Source organism: Bubalus kerabau, chromosome 9 (genome assembly GCF_029407905.1).
Source record: "Bubalus kerabau isolate K-KA32 ecotype Philippines breed swamp buffalo chromosome 9, PCC_UOA_SB_1v2, whole genome shotgun sequence".
Taxonomy (NCBI): domain Eukaryota; kingdom Metazoa; phylum Chordata; class Mammalia; order Artiodactyla; family Bovidae; genus Bubalus; species Bubalus kerabau.
The window spans coordinates 57,708,334-57,732,522 of NC_073632.1; the positions used below are offsets into that span (position 1 = coordinate 57,708,334).

A 24,189-nucleotide genomic window follows, 5' to 3' on the forward strand; every position below is an offset into this window, starting at 1 on the left:
GAACTTTCTCTCCACTGTGCCACTGCTTTATGAACTTGCATTGCTCACAAAATTAATGTATAAACAGGAGTAGAAAAAAAATAACAAAACTAAAATTGGTCTTGTTTCCTACTTTTTAGCAGCAGTGATACGATTTGCTAGAGGAGGAAATTGGAACTGTGAACTCAAACTAAACTTTTGAATTATCTGATGATTTCACTCATCCTTGTTATTCCTAACCCCAGGGAGGAACTCTGTGAGCCGGGGGATAGTTTCATGCAAAACATAGTCCAGTTTCAAATGCTTCCTGCCAATTCTGAACAAGCATAAATTGTGTTTATTTCTCAAACATTTAGGTTGGCAATCTTAATTTAAAATATGCTACCCATAATTTCATCACTTATGTAGTCGTTAACTAAACTGGTAATGGTATCAAAACAAAATTGAGTTCCAATTTAGTTTTGCAAGCATATTTTTCACTACCTAAAACAGTTGTACACCTAAGTACAAATATGGAGCATTCTTTGAATAGATAATTACCATTACCAAGGAGAAGGCAATGGCACCCCACTCCAGTACTCTTGCCTGGAAAATCCCATGGACGGAGGGCCTGGTGGGCTGCAGTCCATGGGGTCGCTAAGAGTCAGGCACAACTGAGTGACTTCACTTTCACTTTTCACTTTCATGCATTGGAGAAAGAAATGGCAACCCACTCCAGTGTTCTTGCCTGGAGAATCCCAGGGACGGGGGAGCCTGGTGGGCTGCCGTCTATGGGGTCACACAGAGTCAGACATGACTGAAGTGACTTAGCAACAGCAGCAGCAAATTAAGCAAGTATTTGAGTATTCTTTCAATCTTCTGATGGCACATTATTTCTGACTTTAACTGATAAGGGGCTGACTTATCTGCTTCTGGGTAAATGACTTATCGATAACTTTAATTGAATCCATTATTCCTTCTGAAACCGTGCTCTTTTTGTTTCTTGATTTGTACTATCTTCACAACATCTCAGTTGTTAAATAGGTGTTTAGGGTTATCACCTCTGGGAGAGTTTCTGTGGAAAACACTCAATACATTGGAAGTAGCTAGAGAATGACTTATTCTGCTCTGATCTTTGTAACCTTATGCAAACATTTACTATCAAAATTCAACATGGATGCTTTATGGTGGGAAAATTCCATGTAAGTATTAGGAGGGATACATCTTTCTATTTCTGGTTAATTGTTTTCCAAAGCTGTTGTAAGTGTCCTAAGTTTGTGGGATGCTTCACAATAGAAAAATGGTTCTCAGGTCAGAAACTGGTGCATTGCGTTCCCATCATTGGAGATGCCCAAGGAGTGTAAGTATTTTATAGATGGACCAGACTTGCTGTAAAGTAACCTGTATAACTTTATTTGACTTTTTCCCACAGTTATTCAGAAAACCTTTTCCTCCCCGATGGAAATAGTATTCCAAGAAACACATTTCAAGAAACACTGCTTTTTTTTTAACGCTTAAAAAACTTTTACCAGTATCTGTGTAACTGTTGTTGTTGTTTAATGATTAAGTCATGTCTAAGTCTTTTGCAACCCCATGGACTGTAGCCCGCCAGGCTCTTCTGTCCATGGTATTTCCCAGACAAGAATACTGGAATGGATTGCCATTTCCTTCTCCAGATCTGTGTAATTGCTATATGTCAAACATAGTGCACAAAAAGCTGCCTCTGATCAGCAAATTATGCGCTAACTTTAAAATACAATGTATATTCCCCATTAAGTGGCCTTTTCTTCCATTCAGAAAATGGACTTGATGATACCTCGCAAATAATGCCAGATGGTTAAAATTAGGGTGCTGAGGAAAAATCCAACAATGAAATATTCCCCAGGCTTTTAGCATTTTCATTAAGTTACAAATCAAATTGATATATGCTTAAAATGACTATTAGTTTCTTGTTGAAAGGACCAGTATTCCTAGGGATGTGAGGATTAATACTTCCTCCTTCAATGAGCTGTGACATTTGAAGTTCTATTTCTTCCTAAAGATCCTCCTTCTTGCCAGAAAAGTTTCAATATATTCGTATAACTTAAAAAATGACAGTTGTTCCTTGCTCTGTTTTGACTTTTCCTTAAACTGATGTTATGTTTCAACACAAATTTACTGTTTTCCTCTTACACAGGTGAGTTCTTACTTTACATGAGACTGACATTTTCAGGAGCCTTTGGGATGTTAGTGGAAATATCAGTAGCATGAGACAGGCATCAGTGTTCAAGCATTCCTATCCCCTGTTTGCTCTTGTGAGCAAACAAGTCCACTGAATCTCTCACCAAGTCTTCACATTGTAGGAACCAACACAACGAAAAGTAGCCGGACTTAAAATACCTGGCTCTGGGACTTCCCTGGTGGTCTAGTGGCTAAGACTCCCAGTGCCAGGGGTTGGGTTTGATCCCTGGTCAGGGAACCAGATTTCACATGCCTCAACCAAAGATCCTGTGTGCCCTGCAACTGAGATCCAGTGCACCCAAATAAATAAAAATTATCAAAAAAAATCTGGCCCTAAATAGAGGACTTGGGAAATAGAATAATGTCAAATGGAAGAGCTGGAAGTCACCTCAGAAATCATCCAATTCAGAGGTTCTCCTGGGCAACTTGGAAGCAAACAAACCAGCAAGCAAAGGTACGATGCTTAAGGGCCCAGCTCACAAAGATTCACTTTCAGTCGAGCTGGGGTGGTCTAACATCTGGGATTTAATAGTTTTTAAAACTCTCCTGTGGGAAGGAAGGATCTCAAGTGCAGAGAGGGTTGAGGACAATTAATCTCACAAGCTTCCTCGTTTTATGAGTGAGGAAACTTTTAAGCAATTAAGTGATTTACACGCTTGCGTGAGTGCGTGCTAAGTCGTTTCAGTCGTGTCTGACTCTTTGCGACCCCAGAGACTGTAGCCCGCCAGGCTCCTCTGTCCATGGGATTCTCCAGGCAAGAATACTGGAGTGGGTTGCCATGCCCTCCTCCAGGGGATCTTCTGGATCCAGGCATCGAACCTGCATCTTTTATGTCTTCTGCATTGGCAGGTGGATTCTTTACCACTAGCACCACCTGGGAAACCCTTACTTGCCTACTGTTGCTGAATTAATTAGTTCATTCAAATCAGAAAGCAGATCTGACTCTTAACCAGTGCCCTTTCACCCTATGGACCATCTCTCCAGGCCTCTCTCCCTAGCTGTGTTACCTGGGAGAGTCACCTGACCTATTACCTTGTCAATCGCACTTAACAAGGGTCATTTTAGGATCAGACGATCGATGGAAAACATGCCTGTGCAAGCTTAGACGGTATTGCTATTTCATCATCAATGATCCAAATCAATTTGTTCATTTGCATTAATTAACAGGATGTTTCCCACAAACTTTCACTTGAAAAAGTTCTTTCCTCAATTTTGTTTTTTTTTTAATTATTTGTTTATTTTAAGCTTTTTAGTTTGTACTGGAGCATAGCCGATGAATAATGTTGTGATACTTTCAGGAGCACAGTGAAGAGACTCAATCATACATATACACATATCCATTCTCCCACAAACTCCCCTCCCATCTGGGCTGCCACATAACATTGAGCAGAGTTCCCTGTGTGATATAGTAGCTTTCCTCAATTTTTATTTGACTTCTAAGACTACCTCTTGTCATGTTAATCACTCCCAGCTTCAGTGTCTTTCTGAATCCACTGAGTGGTTTTTACACATATGTCCCAACATCCAACCCACTCTGGCACACAAAACCTTCTTAATAGTTTTCCAAAAGAAAACAAAAATAGGAGTTCTTAAATAAGTGTGCTAGCTCCATGTCCTGGGCCATGACAGTGCTTTGAGACACAACAAAATAAGAAAGCAAGTGAAGAGAAAGCACTCTCTCCACATCTTCCCACAGGGACCCAGCCAGCAGACTTGTTTCTTTGGGATGGCCTACCCACTGCATCCCTGACCTTCAGAGTCCCCGTACACAGCAGGTTCTCCCCACTGCTAGCCGTTCCTCCACTCATCAGAGCTTCATTGTCAGTGGGTCTGCCTTACACTGAGAAGAATTCTATGCAGAGGCTGGAGGAAGGCTGTCCTTGCACAGGATTCAATGCCAGGGCTGCCAGTGTCTCCGCAGAGCAGACGAGCTGGGTTGCCTCCACACTTGAGCTCTCGGTGGTTCTTGGAGTCCTCTTTTGAATCTTGACATCAGGAGCCCAGTGGGTATGGATGGGTTGTTCAGCAGGTGGGTACTCCTCTCCCACCCACTACCCTGGAAAATTGCAGAGAGTACCACTGACAAATGCATAACCGATCCATGGGTGCATGGACCCAGAGACTGCTATTATTTCTAGGCCATCAGAACTTCACTTGATGCTTCATTGAGAACTATAGGGCAGCCTGCCTGCTCCTCATTACCGTGGACAGTTGAAAGCTAGAAGTATGTCAGAGGGCTTCTTGTGGACTTGACTTTTCACCTACCATAAAGTGATAGCAGTCAATAGGAAAATCATTTCATGGAGGGCCCCTAGAACGTGCCAATCTAAGCAGCTAACATCAGCCTCTGTAAATCAATCATGCCATGGTTTCAGCCTCATTACTGGAATTGGTGTCCAAGCTAAAGAAGTCAGTAAATACCAGAAAGTAAGCTTTATTGCAAAACAGACTGAAGTTCCAGTAAAAATGCTGTATGTGAAGAGAAACGTGCTGGTTACAGATGTCCATCAGCCCTGATCCTAGGTAGTATATATTACAAAATGAACGCAGGTGGGGGCAGGGTACCTGCAAGAGGCAAGGACAGATGCTCTTAGCAAGGCATTCCAATCAAAATCAAACTTAAATGTTCCCAAGGGGTATGCCATGACTGGGTAGAATAAAATCAGACTGACTGGATTTTTTAAACTGTTTTAGTTGACAGTCTTCTCCAGATAAACAAACAAAACAGTCTCCATTTTAATTTAAAAGCCTTCATCTATGACTCTGTGCCTTGGGCAGAGCAGGTGTCAAGCGATGTGAGCTACACAAATCCTATAGATACGAAGAGGAAAGGGTGTATCATTTTTGCTGTTATTATTGTTCTTTTTTAAAAAACTAATTTTTAATTGAAGGATAATTGATTTACAGAATTTTACTGTTTTCTGTCAAACCCCAACATGAATCAGCCATAGGTATACATATATCCCCTCCTTCTTGAACCTCTCTCCCATCTCCCTCCCCATCCCCACCTCTAGGTTGATACCGAGCCCCTGTTTGAGTTTCCCGAGACATACAGCAAATTCCCATTGGCTATCTATTTCACATATGGTAATGTAAGCTTCCATGTTATTCTTTCCATACTTCTCACCCTCTCCTCCCCTCTCCCCATGTCCATAGGTCTATTCTCTATGCCTGTTTATCCTTTGCTTCCCTGCCAATAAATTCTTCAGTACCATTTTTCTAGATTCTGTATATATGTATTAGGATATTATCTTTCTCTTTCTGACTTACTTCACTCTGTATGATAGGCCCTAGCTTCATCTACTTCATTAGAACTGACTCAAATATGTTCCTTATTATGGCTGAGTAATATTCCATTGTGTATATGTACCACAACTTCTTTATCTATTTACCTGTCTATGGACATCTAGGCTGCTTCTGTGCTCTCGCTATTGTAAATAGTGCTGCAGTGAACAATGGGATACATGTGTCTCTTTCAATTTTGGTTTCTTCAGGGTAAGTGCCTAGGAGTGGGATTTCTGGGTCATATGGTGGTTTTATTCCTAGTTTTATAAGGAAAAGAATATCTTAAAGAGCTTTCTATCAGCCTTGTTGCTCAGTTTCTGCCTCCAAAATTCAGGGAAATAACACCTGGGACTAGGAGGAGGAAAAGGGTGGTTGTTTTGCTCTAGAAATTGAATCAAGTTCCCCAAATTCTGTCCAATATCTTTTCACCATTTATTCCCTATTTTTTGTTCTCAGACAGGGGAAGCATTCATTTCAAAGTTGCTCCTTAACTGCAGTTTCTAGTTGAGGCCATGGGAAATGAAGAAGAAAGCTTTCCTCTATTGTCAGAATCACAGTCCCTGCTTAACATTTCTCCAATTTGCTCTACACTGTTACCAGGTCAAAAGAAGTTGTGGTACATATATACAATGGAATATTACTCGACCAAGAAAAGGAACACATTTGAGTCAGTTCTAGTGAGGTGGCTGAACCTAGAGCCTATCATACAGAGTGAAGTAAGTCAGAAAGAGAAAAACAAGCATTGTATATTAATGCATATATATGGAATATAGAAAAATGGTATTGATGAATCTATCTGCAGGGCAGCAATAGAGATGCAAACATAGAGAACAGACTTGCAGACACAGCAGGGAAAAGAGAGGGTGGGATGAATTGAGAGAGTAGCACTGAAACATATCCATCACCATATGCACAATAGATAACCAGTGGGAATTTGCTGTGGGACACAGGGAGCTCAAGTCAGTGCTCTATGACAACCTAGAGGGGTGGGGTGGAGTGGGAGGTGGGAGGAAGGAGGCATATGTATTGTATACCTAAGTTTGACTCATGTTGATATATGGCAGAAACTAACACATTGTAAAGCAACTATCCTCTAATTAAAAATAAATACATTTTTAAAAAGAACTAGAGTCTGGATTTTTCAACCCACTCATCCTGTGTTTTTATTTCTGATGTCTTATCTTTTGTGCAGCCAAAACTTCCACAGCAGCTCCTGAGCATATTCTAAAGGCTTTTTAAAAATATCAGAACTCCATGCTGCTGTGTAAATTGCCCAGCAAGAGAGACATGGTGCGTCAGGGTCCAAATCCCTCAGCTGGAGAATGAGGCACTACCCACATTTCTCTGGGCCTGCCAGATGGGCCTCTGTGGCTAGACTGGATGTGATGCTGCAGCTCAATGGTGAGGTGGGCAACTACTGAGCAGAAGAATCCACTTAGATTATTCATGGCCAAGTCTCACAAGATTCAAACACATAGATGCTATGAGCAGCCCTCAAAGGGTCCAGGGAGTTTAATTCTGAGTTGTTATAGTGTTAAGCCTAGAAAATTTATCTAAAAAAATTTGAGGGGTGTTTGCTCTTGTTTTCAGGGTGGAGGAATAGAGGTAGAATCCTTAAGGAGAAATGCTGGTTTGGGTTCAAGTTCAAACCTAGTGACCATCAGGAAGAAGAATAGAGGCTTGTGAACAACCAGTCTTAGAGAAGCTTATCTGATTATGTGTTTGCTTTTTGTGCCAGTACCATGTTGTTTTAATTACTGTAGCTTTTATGGGGAATCTGAAATCAGGAGCATGATACCTCCAGCTTTGTTCTTTTCTCTACAGACTGTCTTGGCTGTTTGGGGTCCTTTGTGGTCCCATGTAAAATTTAGCATTATTTGATACAATTCTGGGGAAAATGTCAAGGGTATTTTGATAAGAATTGCACTAAATACATAGATTACTTTTGGTAGTATGGATATATTAACAACATTAATTCTTCTAATCCATGAACAAGGGATATCTTCCCATCTATTTGTACTGTCTTCAGTTTCCTTCATCAATGTCTCATAGTTTTCAGAGTATAGGTCTTTCATATTCTTAGTTAAGTGTATTCCAAGGTACTTTATTGTTTTTGATGCAATTATAAATAGTATTGTTTTCTTGAATTCTCTTTCTAGTAGTTTACTATTAGTGTATAGAAAAGCAACAGATTTCTGTTATATGTTAATCTTGTATCCTGCAATTTTACTGGATTCATTTATTGATTCTATTAGTTTTTTGGTGAAGACTTTAGGGTTTTCTATTTGCTCTATGCAAAGAGTGACAGTTTTACTTCCTCTATTTCAATTTGGATGGAAGAGGCTGTGCAAAAAGTCATCAGAGGTAGGAGGGAGGGGGATGGGGGGTATTAGACTAGGATGGCAGCTAAAGAGGAGGTAGGCAGTGAGGAGTCAGTTGAAGACCCAGGAAAGACAAGAGGGTGCTGGGGTTAGGGAGCCAACGGAGGTGGGTAGTATGGGGCTGGAGCTCAGAAGTGGGGTCTGTTCTGAGGAATAAAGAAGGTGTGGAATGCACACACACACACATACACATACACACAGTGGAATACTACTCAGCCATAAAAAAGAATGAAATTTGCTTTTTGCAACAAAATGCATGTACTTGGAAGGTAATATGCTAAGTTAAATAAGTCAGACAGAGACAGACAAATACTGTATGATATGGAATGAATGAATGAAGTGGAATACTGTATGATTCCACTTATATGTGGAATCTGAAAAATAAAACAGCCTAGTGAATATAACAAAAAAGTTATATTTAGAGACAATAGACTAATGGTTACCAGTAGGGAAAGGAAAGGTTGGGAGAGGCAAAACAGTGGTAGAGGATTCGGGGTACAAACTATTATGTATAAAATAAATAAGCTACAAGGACATATTGCACAACACAGAGAATATAGCCAATATTTTATAGTAACTACAAAGGGAGTAGAAGTTTTTAAAATTGTAAATCACTATGTTGTACACTAGTAACAAATAATACTGTACACATCTATACTTTAAACAAATCCAAAAAAATTTTAAAAGAAAAAAGTTATCTTATATTTCTAAATCATTTTTGAGTGCTGTCACTATTTCTAAATTTTTCCCATTCTGACTTATATTGTTCATTTATCTCTTGTATTATATTCTCAATTTTTAAAAGATTTTTGAAATAGTATATTATATATTTTATTTTTAAGTGTGAATGTAGTATTTAACTTACTATTGTTCATTTTAATGTGAATTTATTTTTCCTAGTGTTTAAAAAGAAGCAAGCTTCAAGACAGAGTTAATAACTGCACAATTTCCTTTCAAGTTCTTGTGTAGTGTTAAAAAGAAGGGTGGATTTTTTTCCTGAAATTTTCCAGCTCTTTTTCCTCCCCAGTTTTTATCTGGACTGTCTCCTTCCTTCAACACTATTGTCTCTGTCCTCAATTTTTCAGTTCAGTTCAGTTCAGTCGCTCAGTCGTGTCCGACTCTTTGTGACCCCATGAATGGCAGCTCGCCAGGCCTCCCTGTCCATCACCAACTCCCGGAGTTCACTCAGACTCACGTCCATCGAGTCAGTAATGCCATCCAGCCATCTCATCCTCTGTCATCCCCTTCTCCTGCCCCCAATCCCTCCCAGCATCAGAGTCTTTTCCAATGAGTCAACTCTTATATCTAATTGTTTCTCCTCAATGTGTGTTTCTGTTATGAACAGCATTGTGACTAGTACACGTAGAGAGTTCATAAGTGCTAGCCTGCTTCAGTCCCTCCTGTCCTCATCCCCAGGCTGTAAGTACTACTATTGGGTTGGGTAAAGTCTCTCCCAGTTTCTCAAACTAGCATTCTGCACTTATCTACAAGTGAGGACGTGAGAACTCTCTTAATCTCAGGTGGGACAGACATCTTATTCTTCCCTCTGTTTCTCCCCACATGGAAACTGAAACATCTAGTTTTTGTGGTTATTGGTAATCTGTTTCCATCTGCTTGTATTTGGAAGAGGGCATGGCAACCCACCCTAATATCCTTGCCTGGAGAAACCCCATGGACAGAGGAGCCTGGTGGGCTACAGTCCATGGGGTGGCAAAGAGTCAGAATGACTGAGCGACTAAGCACACACACTGCTTATATTTTGGTGTTAATGGGGATACTCTGTCAGATTTTTGTGTTGTTCATGAGTTTTTTCTTTTTTTTTATTTTCTTATCTAGTTGTACCTTTTTAACGTGACATCTAGAAAGATCCAAAAATCATGTTGCCACCTCTGGCTCAATGGTCTTAGATTTTCTCTAAATAAATTAATAGTTTTTGAGTGTTTATATGTCCTGTGCTCTATTGTGCTGTGCTTAGTTGGTCAGTCATGTCCAACTCTTTGTGACCCCATGGACTGTAGCCCACCAGGCTCCTCTGTCCATGGGGATTCTCCAGGCAAGAATACTGGAGTGGGTTGCCATGCCCTCCTCCAGGGGATCTTCCCAACCCAAGGTTCAAACCCACGAATCCTGCATTGCAGGAGGATTCTTTATGGTCTGAGCCATCAGGGAAGCTTGTGTGTGTGTGTGTGTGCATGCACGCACGTTGCTCAGTCATGCCCAGCTCTTGTGACCTCATAGACTATAGTCTGCCAGGCTCCTCTGTCTATGGGATTCCCCAGGCAAAGATACTGGAGTGGGTTGCCATTTCCTGCTCCAGGGGATCTTCCTGACCCAGGAATTGAACTTGGGTCTCTAACTATTTTAATCCTCACACCATCTTTCTAAAGTAGAATTTCTTATTATCGTCATATTATAGATGGTAAAACAGAGGCACAAAAAGTTCGAACAGTTTGCCATGGTCACACAGAGGTAAGTGGGTACCAGTCCAGAGGTGGGTGTCAGCTACTCTGGCTTCAAATGTTTAACATCAGGAAGAAATTTCTTTCAAAGATGGTTTAGAGGGCATGCTTTATTTTTCGAGTACTATCACTAGGGTAGAATATGCATTTAAAAATTAATATGGAGAACTTCCCTGGCAGTCCAGTGTTTGAGACTTCGCCTTCCAATGCAGGTGCATGCATGCATGCTAAATCACTTCAGTCATGTCTGACTCTCTGAGACCCTAAGGACTGTAGCCCACCAGGCTTCTCCGTCCATGGGATTCTCCAGGTAAGAATACTGGAGTGGGTTGCCATGCCCTCGTCCAGGGATCTTCCCAACCCAGGGATCAAATCTCATCTCTTGTGTCTCCTGCATTGACAGCTGGATTCTTTACCACTAGTGCCACCTGGGAAGCCCCGAGTGCAGGTGGTGCTGGTTCAACCCCTTGTTGGAAAGCTAAGATCCCACATGGCTTGTGGCCAAGAAACCAAAACACAGAACAGAAGCAATGTTGTAACAAATTCAATAAAGACTTTAAAAATGGTCCACATAAAAAAATCTTTAAAAAATTTTAAAAATAAAAATTATGATCCAGCAATCCCACTGCTGGGCATACACACTGAGGAAACCAGAAGGGAAAGAGACACGTGTACCCCAATGTTCATCGCAGCACTGTTTATAATAGCCAGGACATGGAAGCAACCTAGATGCCCATCAGCAGATGAATGGATAAGAAAGCTGTGGTACATATACACAATGGAGTATTACTCAGCCATTAAAAAGAATATATTTGAATCAGTTTTAATGAGGTGGATGAAACCGGAGCCTATTATACAGAGTGAAGTAAGCCAGAAAGAAAAACACCAATACAGTATACTAACGCATATATATGGAATTTAGAAAGATGGTAACAATAACCCTGTGTACGAGACAGCAAAAGAGACACTGATGTATAGAACAGTCTTATGGACTCTGTGGGAGAGGGAGAGGGTGGAAGATTTGGGAGAATGGCATTGAAACATGTAAAATATCATGTATGAAACGAGTTGCCAGTCCAGGTTCGATGCACGATACTGGATGCTTGGGGCTGGTGCACTGGGATGACCCAGAGGGATGGTATGGGGAGGGAGGAGGGAGGAGGGTTCAGGGTGGGGCACACATGTATACCTGTGGTGGATTCATTTTGATATTTGGCAAAACTAATACAATTATGTAAAGTTTAAAAATAAAATAAAATTTAAAAAAATATATAAACAGAAAAAAAAATTAAACTAGGATTTATAGAGCACAGTTAAATGCAATCCTTGGTCATTCCTCACATGATATGAGTCAAGCTAGAAAACTGTCCTTGTTACACAACTATCTCTGCTCATAGCCTTTCCTCCACTTCTACCAGTGATAGAAAATGGCATCAAGGGTGGGTAGGGAGTCATGGCAACCTTAATTCAGTCACTTGATCCTGAGCACCAACATGTTTTCTGCCAGGTTTTCTGGAGTGTGAAAAGGTGAGTTGTGCAAGTCGCAGGAAAATCAATGTTCTCACCTCACCAGAAACTCTGGGCTGCTCCTGCATGGCTGAAGGCCACCATGATTTCAGGAGAACAGCTTCTTTCTTGACTCATACAAATGGGTCTTGACTTGCAATAAACAGGGGTTAATTTAGACAGACATCAGAAAACCATTCAGGCCCCCAGCCAGAGAGAGAGCCGAGAAAACTTGACAACTAGCAGCTTCTGCAGAACGAGGCTGTTGCTGGTGTTGCACTTGTCTGTGACTTACTCTGGGATGTTTGCCACTTTTTTTATTTGCCCATCTCCCCAAGCAGCCTACAGCTAGGAGAGTTTTAAACTTACATTTCCATACACTCTTTTAGAACAAAGAATACATGGCTTTTCTAGTTCCTAAAGACAGCAATACCTGTAGGCTTTGAGGGTACAGTGGAACAACAAGAAAGAAATAATTAGAGAATGGGTAGACTATCCACACACCACTCCTCTGGGACCCCTTAGTGTATAACTTAGAGCCATTGTGGAAGTGCATACAGTAGAGTATAGCACTCCTGGAAAGGGGTCATGCAGAGGCGTAGGTTCTGAGTGAGGGCATCACAGAAGAAAAGAGGAGGCAGTGCTGTGAGTGAAATAGCAGCTGGGCGCATCTATGCAAAGTATATGCATTTCATTCAGAGGCTGTTTCTTCCAGTGACCTGCTCCTCTAGGAGTTCTGTTTCTTGTTCTCTGTTTATATTTTGATGCCCTAATTATTGGACAGCAAGGAGATCAAACCACTCAATCCTAAAGGAAATTAACCCTTAATATTCATTGGAAGGACTTATGCTGAAGCTGAAGCTCCAATAATTTGGTCACCTGATGCAAAGAACTGATTCATTAGAAAAGACTCTGATGCTGGGAAAGATTGAATGCAGGAGGAGAAGGGGGCGACTGAGGATGAGATGGTTGGATAGCATCATGGACTCAGTGGACATGAGTCTGAGCAAACTCTGGGAGAAAGTGACGGACAGGGAAGCCTTCATGGGGTTGCAAAGAGTCCGACATGACTTAGTGACTGAACAACGACAACGTTTGAAAGGGATGGGGAATATATTGTCAGAAGGAGATGAAACTAATAGATAATTAGATTACATCTAGCCAGAAGATGGAGCCAAACAGCACTTTAATTTTTCCTCTTCAATTGTTCATTGCTCCAGGGACTTCACTGACAGCCCAGTGGTTTAGACTTCGCTTTCCAATGAAAGGGTGTAGTTTTGATCTCTGGTTGGGGACCTAAGATCCCACATACCTTATGGTTAAAAAACCAAAAAACATAGAACAGAAGCATATTGTAACAAATTCAATAAAAACTTAAAAAATAGTCCACATCAAAAAAATCTTTTAAAAATTGCCCATTGCTCCAAATTGGCACCATCTCATCTCAGTGTAAAGGATTTCCTCCTTTTCTGACTTATTCCCTCTTGCTCACCTCCCCTGACAGTCCAGACCACCTGATCCCTGGTTCTAGGTATCCCTGTTGTGAGAATCTTTGCCACAGCAGTTTCACTACACAACTAATTGGCCATAAGTTAATTTTGCTGTAAAAGAGAAGATAACTGTTTGATAGTCTGGTTTGACAGTCTAGTTACAACTGATTGACAGTTTGGTTTCATGTCTCCATAAATACAGAGCTCCTATATTTTTATACTATATAAATCTTAGGACTCATAATTGTCTAGACAGTGACAAGGAGACATGGCAGTCTTAAAATAGTGGATAAAAACTACATATCAGTTCAGTTCAGTTCAGTCGCTGTCGTGTCCGACTCTTTGCTACCCCATGAATCGCAGCACGCCAGGCCTCCCTGTCCATCACCAACTCCCGGAGTTCACTCAGACTCACGTCCATCGAGTCAGTGATGCCATCCAGCCATCTCATCCTCTGTCATCCCCTTCTCCTCCTGCCCCCAATCCCTCCCAGCATCAGAGTCTTTTCCAATGAGTCAACTCTTCCCATGAGGTGGCCAAAGTACTGGAGTTTCAGCTTTAGCATCATTCCTTCCAAAGAAATCTCAGGGCTGATCTCCTTCAGAATGGACTGGTTGGATCTTCTTGCAGTCCAAGGGACTCTCAAGAGTCTTCTCCAACACCACAGTTCAAAAGCATCAATTTTTTAGCACTCAGCTTTCTTCACAGTCCAACTCTCACATCCGTACATGACCACAGGAAAAACCATAGCCTTGACTAGACGGACCTTTGTTGGCAAAGTAATGTCTCTGCTTTTGAATATGCTATCTAGGTTGGTCATAACTTTCCTTCCAAGGAGTAAGCATCTTTTAATTTCATGGCTGCAGTCACCACCTGCAGTGATTTTGGAGCCCCAAAATTAAGGTCTGACTGCACTGTTTCCAGTGTTTCCCCATCTATACATATACCTACTTATAAAAGTACAGTGGTAAGAAAACTTACTGGAAGTGTGAAATAATAGTTTAAAGCCAGCCTGCACATTACATTAGACTGGACTAGAAAATAACATATCTGTTTGCAAATCCTTCAGTGAGTAAATCCCTCCCACTCATTAAAATTAAAAATTTACCAAGCTATGATAAATATAAAAGAGGCAGCTGGTAATTCACAATGGTCTGCAAGAGCATTAATTATCGATTCTTTGGCTGATTTCAATACAGCAGCTTGCCCTCTCATGCCACCTTTACCCAATTTATCACACAATATTAGAAGTTGGAGGCAAAAGAAGAATCAGTCTCCTCCTGTGATCCAAAAAAGAAATGGTTACATGATTCCTGATGAAAACAAGTTTCTTGAAAATGGTGAAGACTTTTTGCTATTTTGATAGTGGAGACTATGGTGTAGATAGAATTTTGATATTCAACACAGAATCTGGCTTAGACAATTTGGCAAAATACAGGGACTGGGCATGTGATGGAACATTTAAATGTAGTCCAGGTATGCACTACCAATTATTCACATTATATATGGATAAGAAATAGCAGCATCTCTCTTGTGCTCATTTTACTTCCAAGGAAATCTAAAGAGACTTAACGGTAGTCTTGTTTTTTATATCTTAACTTACATCTGATATTAGATCTCAAATCCTTAATGATCAATTTTGATAAAAGAAGTATCATTGCTTTCTCTAAGGTATACCCAAATACAATTATAATCATGAATGAACACACATTTAACTGTATTCAAATAATTTTTGTATTTTCATTTTTCATGATAAAATCTTGTTCAGTTCAGTTCAGTCACTCAGTCGTGTCTGACTCTGCGACCCCATGAATTGATTTTCATTATTAATTTTTCATGTTTCCGTTACATCCTTTTCAATGTCTCTCTTGTATGTTTATTTTTGTTATTATATGTTTTAAGGCAAAATTGTCTTTTGGCCAGTAATTTGTGCAAGACAAATGACTGTAGCAAAAATGCTTAGAGCGAAAATACCAGATACACTTTTCACCCCTCCAACCCTTCCCCAGGGTATTGGACTTCAGTTATGTTGCTCCATCTTGATTTCTCACCTCTTTCTCAAAGAGCTGGGAAAGTTGAGGACAGGTTGGAGGGCCTTAAGTTCTTCAGATACATTGTAGTAAAATATTTACTGGTAAACACACCCCTATTTATTATAATATGACCACTTCTTTCAGCATAACACCAGGACATTATTATGTTTCCTTTTTTCTGTTGTGTCAAATATCTACTTTAATTGCTCTTGTTTGGCAAGGGTAGTGCTCAGGGAGAGAGAAGAGCCCCCTTCTGCCCTGCTCCCAAGAAGTGGGTTCAAAAGTGGGAGGAGAGCCGCTCCTATCTCGTGCACACTTGCAAGTCCAGCACAAGCACGTCATTAAAGCTCACCAGAGAATAGTTCTCACAAAAGCTAGAAAACGCAGCTTGCAAAGTTTTTCCTGCTTGCTAATGCAGAGAAGATACAGAATATGCTGTTTATGCAAAACAGACCATCTAGTTTAAAAAAAAAAAACTGAACTGGGGGCAGTTTCAACCTTTTCTGCTCATAGGTTTTCCTGCTTTTCTCCAGGAAACATCTTTGTAAATCCCTGTGTAGTACCAGGTGCTTGTACATGTTAATTTCTATATCTGTGGAAGGCAATCTTTGTAAATTTGAAGGCTGCTTATAATTAAAGGTATTTATACCAAGTATGAAACATATAAATATGAACAAGTAGTAATAGAACAAACACTCTTTAAAAGGTTATTCCTAAATATCATATTTTCCCTAAGATATAGAATTACACTATATATTTTTTAGAGACAACTTTAGGAATAAAAGTGTCTCTAAAGCAACCAGTTGTATGTGAAGCTGGAAACACTAACCATATCATCCCTCTCCCCTTTTTCCTGATTCCTGGGAGGCTGAGGCAATATCAGTAATGGATACACTTAGATATGGGCAAGATACACATTTAACAAGCTCCACAAAGGAAAGCTTGTTTGCCACATCACTATGCTCTCCAAAGTCAGCTGAAATTATGGCAAAGGGCAACTATATCCATCTCTTATTTTAGTGCAGAGAAATGTCCTTGGTAGTCAGAATTACCCACTTTATACAAGGCAGTCTTCAAAACATTTCTAAATATCATAATTCACCATTATAGAGACCATGTTATTAGAGAAAATAAAATTATTAAGCTGGAGTAAGAGGTCAGGCTGTTCAGTATTAACATGCCGTAACAACACAGAAGAAGTTGCAGTTAAGTAACCTGACCTTCCTGTTACAAATGAAAATCAGTGTAAGCTTTTACTGTTATATTAACAATTATATAATCCTCTAAAGGTGGCTTTTATGACATGAAGGATTCAACATTTTTAGTCCATATTGTGTGCATCTGTGCTAAGTTGCTTCATTTGTGTTCGGCTCTTTCCAACCCCATGGACTGTAGCCCAGGCTCCTCTGTTCATGGGATTATCCAGGCGATAATATTTGGAGTGGGCTGTCATGCCCTCTTCCAGGGGGTATTCCCCACCCAAGGATGGAACCCACATCCCCTGTGGCTACTGCATTGTAGGCAGATTCTTTACCACTTAGCCACCAGGGAAGCCCTTAGTCCACATTAGGACCATTCTTAAATTGAATCTTTTCTCTCATGAGTAGAATGACATCTAAATGAGTAGAATGACACCTTTCTAAAAGGTGCTCCCTTGGGAACTAATGACCATAATGAACATATATAGTTGACCAGTTGTTATAGAGAAATCATTCCATTTGCTAAGCACTTCCTGATCACCTACTGCTAAACATGGTGAGACAAGATGAATAAAAGATCCAGAATCTGCCTTTCAGAAGGATATAATCTTTCTGAGAAAACAAAAAGGTTTTAAAAAATAGAAAGTAAGACAAGGTAGAATATGAAGTAGAAATATTAAATGCTACAGGAGAGATTACAATGAAAAGGAATGTTAGGGGAGGCCCAGAGCTTGGCAAGAAGGTAGGGAAACCAACATGAACAAAATGCTACTGGGCAAAAGAGCATGGCAGGTTTAGGACACAGTGAAGAACCTTGGGAAATGAAGCTATTACCAGGAGAAGTGGTTAGATGATAAGCAAGTTTCATCCAAGGAAAAGGAAATTTTCAACTGATCTCACAAACAATGAAATTATGGAAGTGAAAATGAGTTGTGCAAGCAAATGGCAGAGGCACACAGAATTAACTCAAAGATTAACCACGCTGCTGCTGCTAAGTCGCTTCAGTAGTGTCTGACTCTGTGCGACCTCATAGACGGCAGCCCACCCGGCTCCCCTGTCCCTGGGATTCTCCAGGCAAGAACACTGGAGTGGGTTGCCATTTCCTTCTCCAATGCATGAAAGTGAAAAGGGAAAGTGAAGTCGCTCAGTTGTGCCTGACTCTTAGCGACTCCATGGACTGCAGCCTACCAGGCTCCTCCGTCCATGGGATTTTCCAGGCAAGAGTACTGGAGTCGGGTGCCATTGCATATGCAACCTGAAAACTTAGGATGGGCTTTTGCTGTAATGGATTCATGAAGGAATTAGAGTTGATGGTGGAGTCCATGAGACTAGACAGAAAAAACCAAACTGAGAACACGAGGGAAGGACTGTGTTAAGAAATGGTTCAAGGGAAACTAAGGTTCTGAAGATCAGGCCTAGGACAGTCCCTGATGGACAGTGGTTATTCAGTGGATGGTTATTTGAATGGGTAGCTAATAAGTAAAGCTCAGATTCTGATCCTGGGTGATCAAGACATTGATAGACAGTAAGCGATTCATGGGGTCAGACATGACTGAGCAACTGAACTGAACTGAACTGAACTGAAATGATGGATAGTAGTGTCATGCTGCTGCTGCTGCTAAGTCGCTTCAGTCATGTCCGACTCTGTGCAACCCCATAGACGACAGCCCACCAGGCTTCCCCATCCCTGGGATTCTCCAGGCAAGAATACTGGAGTGGGTTGCCATTTCCTTCTCCAATGCATGAAAGTGAAAAGTCAAAGTGAAATTGCTCAGTCGTGTCCGACTCAGCGACTCCATGGACTGCAGCCCACCAGGCTCCTCCATCCATAGGATTTTCCAGGCAAGAGTACTGGAGTGGGGTGCCATTGCCGTCTCCAAATAGTGTCATAAGCACCCTCAAAGTGGCTCAGCTATCTCTAAGATGACCCCAAAATGATTGCTCAAGGTCAGTTCATTTAATTCAGTTTTTCAGAAATCAAATACACTAGCTTAGTGGTACATAAGAGAGCTTTTAAATATAATAGCTTTTAAATACTTCCCTTCTTGCCTAGCTGGCTTTGACGTTCATGATTTTGGAAAGATGGAGCCATATTAGGGGTTGAGAGATAGGCTAACTTTCCTCCATATTCTTCTTTTACAGAAAAGACTGTTGATTGAGCTGACTATGTTTTCGATGAGTAAATATTTGGCATGGGCTCATTTGCACGTGAACATGTTCACTTTACACTGAACAGCATGCGATTTTGCCTGAACATAATAAGCTGTTCCCATCAGGGCAGTTCTGCTCACCTTCGTAGCCTTCAGAATAGCTGTCAGTCCTTCTCTCGTCCTGCTCCTGGTCTTAAATCATTTCTTTTTTGTTATCGCTTTGGCTGAAAGCTCCCATAATAGCTTCTTCCTTAAGCACAGGGACATGGAAATCAGTGCAACAGTCGCAATAGCCTAGCTGGTGTGAAGGACGGGAGAGACCAGGCAGTGATGAGAAACAAGCCAACGCACAGCATTGCATTAGCGGAGAAGACACAGGCTACCGCCTCGTTCTTGAAACTCTACACCCTGTTTTATTTTCAAGTTTATAAATTCGCAACACTTCTTTGCAAGGGAATATTTTTTTGTAGAAAAGCCAAAACAAGCAGTATTTAATCTGAGACTAGAGATCCCTAATACTTTTATATTTCTTCCATCGTTATATGTTGGTAGTGCCATTTAGTTGGTTATTCCTGGATCCATTGTTTTTAGGTAGTCACTGTATCTTTAGTTCTAATTAAAAACCTCTCCAGGGGAGGATTTGAAAGCTATGAAGGTGCTGCCACCTTGAGGATTCTTCCTGTCCATTTGGAGATTCGTCGGTTCAAGCAAGAGTCACCAAGCTGTGGTCGCTTTCATTCTATAAAGAAACTGAAGTAAACTATAGTTCTCCCATTTGGGATATTGCAGAACATGGAGACACACATCTTGATGGCTAATGGCGCTTTATACTCTTAAGCTGGATGTTTCAGAATCAGGTTCTACAAGCATTGATGTGAAGTGATCTTTCACATTTTCCTTACTGGTGACTTTTGGACTCACATGAATTTATCATACAATTTCTCACCTTTACTTTCTATAAACAAGATAAAATCATTGGAGAAAGAAGATAGGGTATTATATCATTCCAATTGAAATGGACCCTATGATCCTTGCCTTTCCCCACCCCCGTGTCCTCTGCCTGCCTTTTGTCTGTGGAAAACTTAAGTCAAAGAATAATTTTAATCAGGGAAATGCAGAGACAAAGGAAAACAGTCAAGGGAGACCAAATAAGAATAATGTCATCAATAGGTATAGTCAAGGACTGTTAGTCACTTCTCAAGGGCTACAGATAATGAGGTTTTCCTGGTGGCTCAGATGGTAAAGAATCTGCCTGAAATGCAAGAGACCTGGGTTCAATCCTTGGGTCAGGAAGATCCCCTGGAGGAGGAGAGCATGGCAACCCACTCCAATGTTCTTGCCTGGAGAACTCCATGGAAAGAGAAGCCTGAAGGGCTACAGTCCATGGGGTTACAAAGAGTCAGACACAACTGAGCGACTTTCACTTTCATAGATAAAATTCTGAGCCACATCCCGTGAGTTCTTTTATAGATACTAAAACACCAGGTAGAAGAAGTTAACTGCATGATCTACCCACAATAGAAGCTGTCACAATTTTGAGAATTGGCCTCAAAGAAATGGGAACGAATGGACCCTGGAACTTAAGATTAACTAACTGTACCTAAAACAACCAAGGTGACTCTGGTCAGACTACTGATGACCAATTTAAAGATGACTGTCACAGCTGACTGTGCTGTTTCTACCTGTAGCCCCTTTCTTCTGTCTCTTGCCCCACTGGTTGCCAGTGGGTGGTGGGAGTCAGCCTTTGGACAGATGTCCACCCCTCCCCCTCCCCAGATGCAGCATCTGAAATAAAGCAAACTGTCCTTTCCACCAAGCTGGCCTGTTTATTGGCTTTTGAGCAACAAGCAATGTGACCCACTCACCTTTTGGTAACAATTGACACTAATAACTAACAAAGTACAGATATAGTCACAGACATAGAATGACAAAACCCTAACCTTTCCAACTCTTCCAAATGCTATCAATTCTTTCAGCATTAAAGCTGTAACTAGGCCAATGGTGCTCTAAAAAATCCCCTGCTCAGAAAACAGAGGAGTTATGGATGGTATCTCACTCCTAGATTTACGAAAAGGGGCAGGATGGTTGCCAAATCCATTATCATCTACAAATGAAAAGAGAAGGATATATTACCAAAGGTATTCTTTATTGACTAGTCCTCATTTGATGAACTTTAGTTCTATGTATACCAGTTTGATGTATTTTTTTAAAATAAGCTGATACAGTCTGTTAATTGGGGGGATTTTTTCTATTTCTTGGCTTTCAGGACCCTTTCTCATTAACCCTTTAGTACTTTCCTTGTGAATTCTTCAGGACTGTGTTTACCAAGATGCCTGCTTCCGGCATGCTGAGGAAAGGAAGACTTGAACTTCTACTGAACCTGAGGCCTCAGCACAGCTATGGGGGCAGAAATGGTTCCATTTCCCCCATTAAAAAGCTTTCATTTGCAAAAGCCACAGATGAAATTTCATCTGCTTTGCATCAGTGTAGTTTATAACTTGAAAGAACTTGGCATCACCACCTTAAATCCCATTATTGGTATTTCCCCCTTTGAGGGGAAATAATATATTTACGGCTTGGTTTTTGTTTATTTAGATTTTGTTTAAAAAATAAATCACAGGGGTGCCTTCACATTCTTCACCCCTCATTCAAAAGCTTTATTCTGGGCTGCTCTGAACTGATCATCTCTGGAATGACAGCCATATGTGGTTTTTTTTTTGGTCTCCATGTGCATTGCCAAGCAACCTGGGACTCTGTTGACACTTACAAACACCCTCTTGGATTGCTGAATCCACTTGCACCAGAAACATTGCTTTCTCTAGAGGAAAATTAAATGGCATGTTTTTTATTTTTTCCTTAGAAAATGTAATCATGGGACAAACATGCTTTCTCTTTCTGCATATTCTCATACTACAAAGATGTACCCAGTATGTACTTATTGTTGTTATTGCTAAGTTGCCATATCCAACTCTTTGAAACCCCATGGACTGTAGTCCACCAGACTCCTCAGTCCATGGGATTTCCCAGGCAAGAATACTGGAGCAGCTTGCCATTTCCTTCTCCAGGAGATCTTCCTGACCCAGAGATCAAACCCTTGTCTCCTGAATTGGCAGGTGGATTCTTTACCACTGAGCCACCAGGAAAGCCCCGGGTACTGATTAGACCCATAAAATGTAGTTTAATTTGAAGACCCCCAAGTTATTGTGATTAAACATTGACCGCCACATGGAGGAGTCTATGGAGCTCACTGCAGGACACATCTGTTTCTGTTCAAAAAGAAGATTTTTGAGGACGAGAGCTGATCTTTCCTATTTAGAGAGTAGTTGTTTATTGATTAAGGACCTACATGAATGAGAGGGGAAAAAAGAGAAAATAAAAAGAGGTACTTTCTGGAGGGTGGTCGAGTGCTACTAGCAGTCACCAGAGGCTTTGCTCAGAGAGTCCTAGGTGATGGCGAGGAGTCCAGTCCATTTTATCCCTTCCACAGATGGCATTAATATTTCCCAGAATTAACCATTTTCATTTCTACATGTGTGAAATGCAAAAATAGTGGTGAAATGAATACAAAATCTACTGGAATAAGCCCCCATTTCATTCTGGCATGAATTTCTTTATCTCCTCTTTTGGCTAGGTTTCTTCTCCCTGAACCAAGCCCTTGTAACTTAGCTCCTCTTAGCTGTTAGCACTTGTAACTTAACTTATCGATCATTATCAGTATGCATCTCTGATTTAACATTCATTCTGACAGTACGGAGAAACATTTTTGGCCATACAGTATTTGGCTGAATTGAATAGGTTTTGCCCCATAAGAGAGAGAGGACAAATCTTTGCCAAAAGCATAGTGGCGACATTCTTCCTTCAAATAAAATTTAAAAAGCAAAATGTTCATCTTATTCTGCAATTCTAAAAATAAAGGAAGGGGAAAATGCAATTGTTGCGGTTCTAGACAGGTGAAGTCATAAGACATAATAGATTTTGTGATTCATATTCCATAGCATGTTATCCTGCCCCAATAGCAGAAGCACTTGAAAAAATATTTAACTCAATGACAAAATTACATGCTATTTGTCCTATCTCTCTTCTTCATCAGAAAACAGAAATAAAATGTGACTTACAAGGTAAGTACAATGCAGATAGTTAGAACAATGAGAATTTCAAGATAAGCAGCTGACTTAATCACATGAGTTTCTATTGCCAATCTTCGATAACAATAGAATAATGGTAACTACAAACTGGGTACTGGGTTAGAAGCTTTAGAGCTGTCATCTCATTTAGTCCTCCCAGCCCTACAAAGAAGTTGCTTTTATTTTTCCATTTTACTCTGACACTTAATGAAATGGGACAATTGGCCCAAAGTGATACAATAGGAAATGACAGATCAGAATTCAAGTACCTGGAGTTCAACTCCAGAGAGCACCCAGGCGTAGCTGCACAGTGAGGATCAACCCGTTAGCATCAGTCATTTATTCTATTTCCATTTTAAGATTCTTATTTATAGTGACAATTAACCTTGGTTCATATTGTCCTTTAGGTGGTGATTTTGGGTGTCAACGAGCTTCCCTGGTGGCTCAGACAGTAAAGCGTCTGTCTACAATGCAGGAGACCCGGGTTCAATCCCTGGATTGGGAAGATCCCCTGGAGAAGGAAATGGCAGCCCACTCCAGAACAATTGCCTGGAAAATCCCATGGACGGAGGAGCCTGGTAGGCTACAGTCCACGGGGTCTCAGAGTCAGACACGACTGAGCAACTTCACTTGGGTGTCTACAGCACCTAAATTCATTTCAAGGAAGATCTAAAGAAAAAAACCCTGCCCAGTTTTGTTTGTGTGTTTTTCCAAGTTATAGTGAATAAGGGAACAGTCATTTAAAAATAACAGTGTTTCTAAAAAGTCAAAAGAATTCAATTTTAGATAAAATAAGTAGGCAGTCTAATATTTAGGTATAAAAATAGACAGAACAAAAGACCTGGCAGTTGAACAATGCATTTATTCTGTCACTCCATTAGAAATTTTACCAAAAATAATAGCTTAACCTGCTCTATTTAAAATAGCACTTCCTTGGCAATCCAGTGACTAAGACTCTATGCTTCCAATGCAGGGGGTGCAGGTTCCATCCCTTGTCAGGGAACTAGAGACATGTGCTATGTGGTGCAGAAAAAAAAGTATAAAGAATTGTTTTTAATTAAAATAATAAAATAGATGAACAAAGACCTACTGTATGGCACAGGGAACTCTGCTCAATATTCTGTAATGGGAAAAGAATGGAAATATCTATAACTGAATCACTTTGCTATACATCTGAAACTAACACTACATTGTTATCTACTCCAACATAAAATTTAAACAGTTTAAAAAGTTTAAAGAATAAACTAGTAAACTTTTAGTAGTTTTATAATATTGGCAACAGCAAACAGCTTTCTGGCTTTAGAACTAATCATTGAGCTAGGAAAAGAGATTCCTAGAGCATTGTTTGGGAGAAGGCAATGGCACCCCACTCCAGTACTCTTAC

General features: G+C 40.5%; 1 long non-coding RNA gene across 1 annotated transcript in view; it reads right to left on the bottom strand.

Moving 5' to 3' along the window:
• Positions 1 to 2,843: 2,843 nt before the first annotated feature.
• The window catches only part of LOC129619908 (uncharacterized), a 108,288-nt gene continuing 86,942 nt past the window's right edge, over positions 2,844 to 24,189 (bottom strand). The window contains exon 3 of the long non-coding RNA XR_008698285.1: positions 2,844 to 4,234. This is a non-coding gene — a long non-coding RNA (uncharacterized LOC129619908). The remainder of the gene's footprint in view (positions 4,235 to 24,189) is intronic.